Genomic DNA, 12,271 nt, shown 5'->3' with positions numbered 1-12,271 from the left:
GATGCTACAGGTTTCCTTTTTAACCAAGGAGTCCTCCCATACACCTCTCAGAGAGCTAAATCAGGTTAATGACAAATATGACTACATGACACATACAAGGGCTAAGAGTCCTAAAAGGTCTCATTGGAGATTAACAGGACTTCAAAAGTGGCACAGTATGGACTGAGACCTTGAGTCACTTTTGTGACAAATCCAAGTGATTAAGGTAAATAAATTGTAAAATGTCTCTGCACTGGTTACCAGTCTCCCATAGAACCTGCACCAGCATCTCCTCCCAGCCCTGAGCTCCTCCCCACTGTAGGGACATCACAACAAACCAGCTTGGGAGTGGATCTCCAATTAAAACATCTCTCATTATCCATTATTGAGATTATTTTTAGTCTGGCAAGCTCTGTGTCTGAGCATGCTGCCTTCTCACCCACAGCACACTCCCACAAACTGCTGTGCCAGTATGGAGAGGCAGGCCTGCATCAAGAATAGATGCCCAACAGCTTTGTGAGCAGCCATCACCTGCAAAAAAAACCTTATCTGCACAAATACCTTTGATTACACAGCAACTCTTATAGTGTACGAAACCCAAAGTCTGGCCAACCTTGTATCTTGGTCTTCTTTTAATATAATCTTTTGCAATGCCAAGTGTGCTGCCTGATATTTAAGTAAGCAGTCCCCAGTTACTTTCAGAAAAATTCAAATGCTGGAGCCCAGTGTTTACTCTGTGAACATTTGTGTTGATAGAGTTCATCTACAAATGTGCAAATAGAGACTGAAAATAAAGTGGGAGCAAACAAATTTTGAAAACTGACCTGGATATTCCACCCCAGGCCTTCAAGTCCAGTTTCCTGATATTATCACAAAAATCTCTAACGTAAACCAGTCAAGATGCATTTAAAAACATGTGCTAGCCCACTTTCCCCATGGGGAAAAGTTGTTCTGATGGTGAGAGGCTCATTGTGCTAAAGCTGACCAATCATGATCAACCTCTGCTCATTTCTTCTCATGGCTGCACTAGTTCTTCACTACACCTCCATTTTGCTTATCTTGCTCATAAGACAGAAAATTTCCCTTCTCAAGAGAGAAAATAATTAATTAAAAAAGAAGTTATAAATGACTATAGATCAATTGTAGGCTCCTACTAGAACTTTTTTGAAGTTTTGCTAATAGAAAGTACTTTGAAAATTAATATAGGCACCTATGCAAAGGATTTAATCCCATCTCATTCAGATTTCCATCATTTTTTGGGTGTTTGTTAAACATAAAGAATCTGATTTGACTCTCTGATAAATTTTATCTGCTCTTCTCAGAGAAACAAGCACCCATAGGGTCCCTTTTTCTTTTTAGCTAAAAGGAACAAAAACAAGGTTTCTGAAATCAAAACACCATGGATGAAATACCTCTTAACAGTCAGATACATACATCATTGCCAAGGATTTTTTTTATATTAAGCAAATAAAAAATCTCACTGTATCAGTGACAACTTGTTTTTCCTCACTACACTCATCAGTAAACATCTATGTTTCTACCTTTCTGTATTTGAAGGTTGAAATATATAAACTGAGGCTCCACCTGTAATTGATTGGTTTATAAATTGTCCTTTGGTTGTTGCATCCTACTGACGTGACAAATTTTCTTTCCCCCACTCAACCAGCATAGCACAAATGCGTATTTAAACAAAAGCAAAAACATCATCAGTGCACATTCTCTTTTCTTGTCCGAATGGAATTGACAAAGGAATAATCCCTTGTTGAGAGTTTACTCTGTTTCTGCTCTCTCTTCCCCCCTGCTTAAAGGACTATGAACATCTGCTTCCCTTGTTTTCCTAAACAAGTCTTTGAAAAACATCAATTCATCCTGCAGGCTTTAGGAAGTTTACTGATCCTATCGGCGTGATAGCACACTGCCTCACTCGAAAGAAGGCAGTAGTGCTCTCGACTATTATGTCCTTTTTAAAGCATGGCAAAGACATCAGGCACTCTAGCACATCCTTAGTACTATATGACAAATTAAATAATGAGATAGTCATGAATTACCAGGACTAGCAAGTATTTTTTTCACCTCAGTGTTACATTTTACTTATTTATTTACATCATCAGAAGGAAATGATTGCTCAGCATCCAGCTGGGCCTTCAGTTGTGCTGTTCAAAGGGAAATCCTTTCAAATGCCAATGCAAAGATCAAGGGTTAAGATCCCAGTTCTGCTCTTCTTGCAGATGCTGGAAGTTGCTTATCTCAGGAGATTTTGGCCCATCAAAAACCAGAATATCATAGCCAAATCTGTCATTCTCCCAGGAACAGAAAGGCCATAGCATTTTGGATTTGCAAGGAATAATGGAATTTGGATTATTCCCACAAATGGCAATAAATGGTTTGTTTGGTATTATTGGAGAAGGGTGCAAAATAGTAAAAGTACAACACTTGTATTCCTCTTTCTGTCCAAAATTTTAGGCTGGATACTACTGGCCTTGCATTGTGTTTTTCTGCCTAAATCCTCCTATAAAGGTAAGATAGGCTTTCACTGTGGAAAGCTGCATGGGAGCTGCAGGAAGATAGATGCCATATTTCAACCCTTTCTATGTGCTGTTACATATAACAAAATTGAAAATATATTTTCAGCATGTGTGGCTTGACAGTTCTGTCTCCTCTTACACTAAGGCTGAAGTGTACATTTGCCATTAGTTCACAGCAAGTGTTTGTGGAGCAGCTTGTTTCCAAACAAGACAAGAGAGCTTTTACCTGCACCAGTCAGGGATGGTATTGCTAAGCCTGAAGGAGAATATCTTGATATTTTTTATCTCATAAACAATCACAGACAGACTCTGGTGTGAAATAACATTGTCCAGCTGATTGTTTAAACTGTCAACAGTAAAGGGAAGCTATACCTCCACCAAATATCAGCGTTCAGTCCAGATGGGACTGAAATTATATCATTTTTATTTGAAAGCTCCACTAAATTCAATATTTTCATGAAGTTTTACATGGCTGTTGTTGTAAATGGCTCAGAGTCAGAGTATACAGATGCAATAATTAAAGTAAATATCACTAAGGAAATTAAGAACATCAATGCCTTAGACATTCGAATACACAGATATCCCTCAGCTTCTCATCCCTCAGGGTTTTGATTTCAACCCCTTCTGCTCTGGAATAAGGAAAATTAAGGAATTTGGCTATTAATTTTATAGAGAAAAGCACAGAATATTTTAGTCAAGGTAAGTCTCTTTGTCTGGTAGATCCTGACCTTGTTCTCATTTCTGTTGCAATGCTGCACTGGTTCCAGCATTTCCATACCGGTAGGGATGGAAAGAAGGACAAGACTGAATAAATTCCAGATTGAGGTCTTGTGTGGCTGACTAATAATTGCATATCCTGTCCCTCAGAACACTTGGAAAGGCTTGTGTAGCTTCAAGCCCACAGTGCAGTAAAACTGACAGTGTGTGAGGAGCCACTGATTCTGTGGGACACTGAGGTTTGCTAGAGAGATATAATGTTGTCTAGCAAATACCTTTATTTGGTATCACTGGATATTTGTTGTACTCATTGGTGTTTGGTACATAGTGCTATTTCAATAATGATTGATAAACTGACAGACTGAAAGGGTGGGGAAGAGAAGAATCACATCACTTCAAAATTAAATTTTCCCATTTTTCCACAAAGCCATAAGGTATTTTATATGAAATTTAGGTCAATGTTAGACAAAATGTTTTATAACTTCAGATACAAAAGCCAAAACTAAGCCAAACCCCCTTCTAACTGTTTAAAAACTGTGAAAATAAATGTTGATTGCAATCCAGTTTTATTAATTTTTTTCCATGCAAAAAGCTGTGAAAATTCATTATGAATTCGTAAATAATTTCAATTAAATTGACTGGGTTTAGCAAATAAAACAGATTTTGTTTCAGTCTAAAGTTTGCAATGCTTAAGCCTATTTTCATGAAAGGAAACAGTTAATGAGACATCCTGAAAAGGATTTGGTGTTTGGATTTTCCTTTTGTCTTGGACATTGGTTGTAAGAGGTTTTTGCTGCCAGGCAGTTTCTAGCTAAACATATTTCCTGTACAGTTATAGGTACGTGGATGTACAAAAGACATTAATATGGCCATCTGCTAGCAAAGTCCAACAGAGTGTCTGCATATTTCACTGCAGGTACAGTTACAACTGGCTGCGTTTAGCCAACTTTGTTTTAAAGAGGTTCCTCACTCTGCAGTCCATGGAATCTTTGGGTCAGGGTGCACTGGCATTTTGGAAAATGGGGAATTGCAACCTTGCTTATTTCTGGTGAGTGGTATTATAAACTAAAAATGTGCCAATACTTGCGAGTAAGGTAAGTCTTGAAAGACTTAAGTACTTTCCAAACTGTGAGCCTTTATTACTTTTCCTCGTCACAGGCTGCATTTCTGAAGAGCACTGTGGTATTCAAATATTATAAATATACAGCTTTTGAAAGAGAAAGGAAAACAAACAACATTTTAAAAACACATATATAGCATAACACTGTGTACAGTCCTTTGTTATGACCTCTCTTTACACAATTTCAGTGATTTGAAAATTAAGATTCTCGATGAGTCAAACTGAAGCGGATGCCAAAACTATTCAATATCAGTGAAATGCAGTTTAGAGTCAATAGGATTGGCCGTCTAATGACGATTAAGTATGCTATAAATTTAAATCTTTGAACTACTTGTTGAGATTTATTCAGGCAGACAAACAAAGATAACAAAAGTCTTTTGTGTGTTTGTCACTCATTTCCGTTGCTCTGTTGTTGCAGTGTCAAATAATGTCAGTTATTTAAGCACAATTAATGTAATTTTAAATTCCCAACAAATTAAATTATAAAGACTAACAGTCCAAGGAGGACCCAGCCCATTTTTCTTGTACATTTTCTTTTTTCTCCCAGTTTTGTGGCAAATTTTAATTCAAGGGGAGGTTAGTTTCAACCTTGATTCTTAGAGAAACAGCCCATTTTGATAAAAAATTAATTTTATTTTCATGAAGTCATTTCTCCCTGGTTTTGATCAGGTGAAATACATTTTGAAGTATAATTCAGGACTATGTAATAATTTTCAGAACACTTGGCAAAAACAGAGGGGAAGAGGTGATAGATTCCAAATTACTCTCCCTTGTGCCAGGATTGTTTGTTTTCCTTTATGATTGTATGTGTTCATTCAGTGCAGGGGGGGCTGCCTTTTTAAATCCAGGACTTGGCTGGTTACTAACTTCATTTTAGCAGAATAGGAAGGCAGAGTTTTAAAACAATGCCACAATGTAAATGACCCCTGAAGGAAAACTGGAGCCTAGATAAGGAAACATACGCTTGTTTTTATCTCCTTAAGTCCTTCATTTAGAAATTTTGAAAATTAATTGAAGACTAAAAGTTCATCTATGTCTAGGCTTGTTTAATTAGACTGGTATCATGAAAGTTATTCTGACAAAGCAACTTAAAGCTGGTCTTCTCAAAGAAGCAAAATTAGCACCCATTGTGGCAAAATTACGTTGAATTTCATATCATTTAGTAGGAAGGGAGTGAGATATTTTACATTTTGTGAGATCATATCTCAAGATTTAGTGCAGCATCTAGAATTTCTTTGCAAGTAATAAAGACAATGATCCATTGTGTACTTCTATTACTAATTATTCTGTAAAGATTGTCTGTTCTAAAAGATAATTAGAAAAGGTGAAATTTGATTCCATTAAACAGAACTCATCTGGGACACAATGAAATTTTGTTGTGAAGTAGTAGACTCACTTTGAAGCCAAATAAAAAGCTTTCACATTGATGGAATGAATAAGATTTAAGAGCTCACACCCTTTTTTTCTCTTTATTCCTGCATGAGCAGTATTCAAGAATAATTAGGCTAAGACTGAATTATATCTAGCAAGAAGCTTCACTTCTTGGTTATTTCAGGCAAAAACGGTGTCTTCTGCTTTTTACACAGATCAGTCCTTAGTATTTGTGTTGCAGAAGTCAACTGATCAGGCACAAAATACCAAAAACTAAAGTGTGCTGAACTTGTACACGACCTGACTTCCCTGATTTCCCAACTCAACCGTCCAGCTTTTACTGGGAAAATAACCCCAGTGCTGCCCAGAGAAACCCCATACAAGGCTCGCCCCAGGCCAGTTCTGGGTCTGAGGAGAAAATTAGGTTGGCTCCAGGTCTTGATGCTTTTACCAAGCTCTCTATAAACTATAACCTGCTTGGCCATGTGATGATTTAGCAGTGTGAACCTGTGTACCCAAAAATAGCCTGAGGTCCAGTCAGGAACTGGAAGACTTAACCACTTTGCTCAGACACCAGAGAAGCCAGAACTGCTGCATGAAAGTTGTGTTTGAAGTTATGGCTGCTACTGGGTTCAGATCTTTATTGTCTCGTTTGCAGGTCATATGAAACTACTTAATGGTACAGGTCTTATTGTAAAGAAAAGAATGGCCAGACTACATTGGCAGCTCATTTCTTTAAGGATAACCACTAAACACAATGCACCAGGAGATAATATGCTTGGGAAAACTCTTTGGGAAAATACATGAAGCTGCTTGAAACCAACTTACCTCAGCTCACTGGACCAAGTCCAAACATTACAGGCTTGAGTCTGGCTGACTGGATCATAGAGCTGCTCTTGCAGCTGGATGAAAACACCACAGCTGTCATGTCCTGGGACAGTCCTTTACAAGACCCCAGGCCCTGCTCACACATCCTGGGACGAATGGCTGAGAAGGAAGAATACCTTAAGGACTTCCTGGTCAAGAGGAGCATGAAGATGCAGAAAAGGAACAGAAGCAAATTTCTAAACCAGATCCTAACCAGCATGCTCAGTTCCAGCATTACTTTCACCTGCCTTGACATTCCCAAATTGGATGTTTGATTGCTATCAGTAAAACAGAGGGCTCGGGAGATATTGCAGAAGAGGGCATTTTCCTATCATATTCTACGAACTTCACACCTTCATATTTATCTTTTATGGACACTGAGCACGTCCCAACATCCCCATGGAGAAAGGAAATGTAATTACCAGTGTATAGAAGGAAAACCAAAATAGAGAGAGACCAAGAGAGCTGCCCAAAGTTCCATCAATAAGGCTGTGCCTTTCTTGATTACAGGTAAGCATCCTGAGGACATGGTGAATTTCCTCTCAAGGATCACACTTTTAGTGGTTTTGCAGAAAACCCCAAGCAGCTCTTTTCCTCATAGTATGCTGAATGGATGTGGGTTTACTTTTTAAGACCAATTCCTATTTTAACAGAAAGTGCCATTGCTAAATTCTGAAATAAAAAAGAATTTCATCAAACTGCAATCTAATTACAGTGGATGTTAAGAACACATGTGGCTTTTTGGAGCTTTGTGGAACATTCCCATGAAGAGATACTTAGCAAGTGCAGCTTTGTGTACATTTCACAGAACTCTGCCAGCGTTACTGACTTTTACCCAGGTCTGAGCCTTACCCTAGACTGAAGTCACAAAGAAGGGATTAGTAGGGCTACACTGAGGCTGTCTGTCACATAGAAGCTAATGAACTGCTGTTTGGACGCTGCTAAATCCCCATTTCCTTTGCATCTTACACACCTTCCCCACAAAAATGTAGTTCTCATCTAGTGGAAAAATAAAAATTGCAGTCCTGGGTAGTAATGAAATAAGCCTCTTCTGAACAGAAGTTGTTATATCAATACTGACAACAGCATGTTAATGTTGCATCCTCTTGAAACTGAGTTAATTGCCATGCTCAATTCATCCCATCTAAATATTAACCAAAAATATAAAACTACAACAACAAAACCCCAAGCTGATCTTCAATAAAGCATGTCTTGCTTCATTCTTCATAAAGTAAGTTTGAAATCTGTATATGCTATCTGTTGCCTCAACTCAGTAACATAGGTATAAATCTAGAGCAAGCTGGACATGAGGTACAGACACAATGAAGGTATGACAGAGAAAACAAATAGATTTACATTTCAATTTGCATGTTCTGTGCAAATGTATGGTTTACACCAGTTTCAAGGCAGTCACAACTACCCTACCCTTTCACAGAAGCAAGTTTACACCAAGAAGAGGGTTTTGGGAGATTCTTTCCCACAGGTAGAGTGACAGCTCAATAATCTTCCTCTAATATCTTTCCAGTAGCTGCCTTGTCTCAAGGCATGTAAGCACTTACTACATGACCTGAATTTAGTTCTTTTCTATTTCCTGAATGTCAGTTTATTATTTTCATGCATTTTCTAGGTGCTGATTTGAATGGATAAAAGAAAAAATTGTATCCTTCCACATTTTTGGAAATATCATTTTCCTGAAGTTCAAAGTATAAAAGAAGAAAATTAAGGAAGTGTGTGGCCATAAAAAATGTTTACTTTAACTATCTATGCTGCTAAGCACTTCAATCAGAACTAGTAATTTTTTCTTTTAGAAATACCAAGCTATAAATTTATTTCCCAGCTGCATGGAGAAATTGCTGATACATAATGTGTCTGATTTTCCAAAGTACCAGGCAGCTACCTTGAGCTGCTGCACACCCTTCACCCCCTCTGTACATAAGACGAAGCCCTTTTCTATATGAGCACACATCAAAGGTTTACATCACCCAAGTGAAAGAGAATTTCAGAGGTAAGAATGGGAAAATAACAATTTTAAGGACACATCACAAATGACAGTGTTAATCACCAATAAAAGCAAATTGCTGTTGAATAAAGTTTCTCCACTGACAGAAGAGAATGTACCCCTCAGTCTGAATCACAGAGCAAATTGGTTTTGCCACACAGAGTCATACTTTCTACTGAGCCCTTGGTTCTCCAGCCCAAGATTGTAACAGAACTTAAATAGATAATATAAGTTACAGAAGGAAATAGACAGGCATTAAATATGAGCATAGGGACCAAATGAAAAGGTAAGTAATTCAAACTGAATGCAAAGGTTGGAAATCCACTAAGTGGGAAATTCACTCCCATTTTTGTCGTTATTTAACTCCTCTCCACACTACCGGATATCACAAATGGCTCCTGAAGTCCAAATTACAAAATTACTCCTTTATTATATCAGGAATATTTCTACATTAGCTATGAAATATATATAAAAGTTGCTCACAAATCACAGTTCACATGGCCAGTTATCCTAGAGCTGGCAATCATGCTAGAGATGCCAGGGATGTACCAAAACCTACACAGCACTTCAGCAAGACAATTTCTGAACTGTCCCCCCCAGATTAGATTTCAGCTAATGCCAAATGCAAATACATCAATGCCTGACATGAAGGTGAAGGAGGAAGAGAGAAGGGAGGGTGCAGTGAGAAAATATCAGCTGCCTTCAGAAATTAGGTATTACATGAAATAAAAGAGCTCAAGACAGAGGGTCAGGTATCCTCTGTTATTAAGAACAAGCAGATTTAGTCATGGCTCCCAAGCACTCATTAAAGTGAAACTCAATAGTCATTATTTTATTACCAGTTCTAACCATCCAATGGATACTCCAGTCTGACCACTGTCAGTTTGCTGGGAACAATGAGAAGATGCCTACTGCAATCTGAGAGACATGAACGGTGTGATAGAGGGGAACACAGGAGCAGCCTGCATTTCCTTTGTGTTTCCCTTGTTTAACACCTTGGTCCTCAAAGAGCAAAGTAAAGCAAAATGTGTTTGAGAAAGGAATATAATCCAGTCAGTGAGATACCCAATATCTGCATGGCACCTTTAACAGGACAGTGCTGTGTCTCTCAGGATTGTGCACAGAGCTCATTTCTAAGGATCTTTTTTTTTTTATGTTTTTTTTTTTTTTTTTGCATAACCTCATTTTTGTTAGGTCTTACTTGTTTCTTACTTGTTACCCACCTTCACTCCATCAGCACTGCCTTTGTAAGAAGGAGGTCTGAGAAATGAAGAAGCCAAACTCCCTGCTATTACTCTTTGTCCTTCAGAAACAGCAAAGGTGAAATTCTGGCTTTGTTGCAATAAATAGAACACACACACACACCAAAACCTTGAAGGGCAGAATTTCCCTACCAGGCTGTCATCTGTAACATTAATGCAGCCTCCCTCTATACACAATCTTCAGAGGACAGGGGTTTGCAGGTGGATTTACAAAAACCAATGCCAAAGGCAGCAAGGAAAAGGCTTTCCAAAACATCTGTCCCCAGGGAACGTGATTCCCCTCTAGAGATATCATCTTCACCTCCAGTCTGTTAGACTTTGTACTCAAACCCCATTCCTTACCTGAGCAGACAGTCATGCACCATAAGGACCTCATGAACTATCAGTATTTACTTTTTGGTTCTAAGATTCTTGCCAGTCTCCTAAGGCTGATGTTTCCAAAGGAAAGGACAAATTGACTAGTAAGAACAAAATTTGCAATGAGAATTACATTTCTTTTAAGTTTTGAGCACATGCTGTGGGTTTCTAGTATACACCAAGGAAAAGAAATCCCACATCTTGATATAAGTGGGGTAAATCACTGCTGAAGAGGAAATTATCCCTGTTAGACAACAGGAACAGAATCACATTTTTGGTGGTTACTTGATTTGTGATTTTTTTATTCTCCATTATTTTTAAAGAGCCTTTCCTTATGCAAACAAGAGCATTTACTGATCAGCACCAGTATCTCTTTGCTTGGGTGTACATTAAGAAAAACAAATGGAATATTCTTAGAAAGACATCTGTGCCTGGGTGACTCACATTTGATCAATCCCTGTGAACAGTTCTTTTCAGAGGACGTGTAATTATTTGCTCAGTTAGACTTAAACTTTTTATTTATTTAATCACTCTCCTGTAAAGCTTTGATCTGAGCTTCCAAAACCCATTTTTCTAACCACTTTAGCTACATCTTTTAAGTCTTATTTTCTAATCAACTTCAGCCTGTAAAACATGCAATGTTGTACTTAATGCATCCTATTAGGAAATCAAGCTGCTGCATGGATTTTGAGATCTCTCATTTTGCAACCCCGTGAGCCATTTGGAAGCATCATTAATGTCATTATTCCAGGGCAGAAGGAGAGAACTGGCAGCAGAGTGAGCCCTCTACATGGCTGTCAGCTCTGCCCTTCTAACATTTGCAGAGTGACTCAGAGGTGAATCACAGGTTTCTGCAGGTGTACACCAGGGAGAGCTGGATGATTTCCATGTCACAGTGGTTGCAAATGTTTACTTCATTAGTTCATGGGGTTACTCAGCAGTCCTAGCCAACTCAATTTCTCAATCTTACTGTATGGCAGTTAAAAAAAAAAAAAGAGAGAGTAGATAGCAGCCTTGAAATTAAAAACACAAGATCAACAGTCAATTTGTAATGAGAAAATCTGAGCAATGATTAAAGGTGAATGGATTTATGTGTAGCTACTGTTAAACAGACATTATGAAATATTTCAAAGTCTATCAATGCTAGATCTATTGTGCTCTTCGCCATAAAAAAAGGATCCGGTAAAGGATATTTACTAAAATATCCAGTAAAGAATATTTACTATATCCTTCTTCACAGCTTTACATCCTGCACAAGGGATAGCCATCTCTATCCACTGAAAATGCACTTGCCACAAGACACAGTGATGTCTCTACTTAGCAACTAATTCAATAGCTTCTTCCAAGTGTCCAGATGTTTCCCAACAAGTCTTTGCTTGCATGAGAGCAGTCACTTGGGATTTATGACAGCATTTCCCACTCACTGCTCCTGGTGTGGCTGGAGATTAAACTCGTGTAGCCTCATCTGCTCCTTACACTTCAGGTTTACAAAGGATCCAGTTGCCACAGGTAGGAGAAAAATCCTGTGTGCAGGACACCAGGTAGCTGTGTGAACCTTCAATTTCTCTAAACTAGATTCCATAAGTCACTTATCTACCCATTTTATTAGTCTATTTCAGTTATTTTGAATTTTACCATCTTTTGACTTCATGATAGCCTGCTCCCCACAAGATTGTGGTGTTGGCAAATGTTATCAGTTGACTTTATGTTCCTACAGTCTCAATTCTCTCAGGACTGATCCTTGACCTGTGCCCTACTATAAATGACCTCTTCTGGGCATGAACTCTCAAATATTTCCACTGACATGAACTATTTGTTCTTAGATGTAGAAACTTTTTTCCCATGGTCAAGGAAAAGTCTTTCCTAACCTTTTCATTATTTTACCTTGTAGACTATATTTTGCATAGTTACCACAGCCAAAAGATTCTGGAAATCTTGGTGGGATTTTCTCTCTGGTACAAACCCAGTAAAAGGTTACAACCAAGTTTGTTCATTCCTGTAATTAAAATTGATCAAGCTGTCTGAGTCTCACTAGAAATACAGACAGTAAAACCTAATTTTCCCTTAAACAAAC

The 12,271-nt window shown here is 38.2% G+C and overlaps 1 long non-coding RNA gene across 2 annotated transcripts in view; it reads right to left on the bottom strand.

Annotated features, from left to right (window-relative positions):
• The window catches only part of LOC137479803 (uncharacterized), a 263,839-nt gene that overhangs the window by 100,627 nt on the left and 150,941 nt on the right, over nucleotides 1-12,271 (bottom strand). Inside the window, exon 4 of one of the 2 annotated variants that reach the window (XR_011002532.1) lies at nucleotides 5,905-6,699. The exons of the other annotated variant lie outside the window; for it this stretch is intronic. This is a non-coding gene — a long non-coding RNA (uncharacterized lncRNA). Of the gene's footprint in view, nucleotides 1-5,904; nucleotides 6,700-12,271 lie in introns of those variants that run through there. 2 annotated transcript variants of the gene reach the window in all.

Source organism: Anomalospiza imberbis, chromosome 10 (genome assembly GCF_031753505.1).
Source record: "Anomalospiza imberbis isolate Cuckoo-Finch-1a 21T00152 chromosome 10, ASM3175350v1, whole genome shotgun sequence".
NCBI classification, from domain to species: domain Eukaryota; kingdom Metazoa; phylum Chordata; class Aves; order Passeriformes; family Viduidae; genus Anomalospiza; species Anomalospiza imberbis.
Note: the sequence above shows the minus strand (reverse complement) of the source record. Positions and strands in the feature narration are given on the sequence as shown.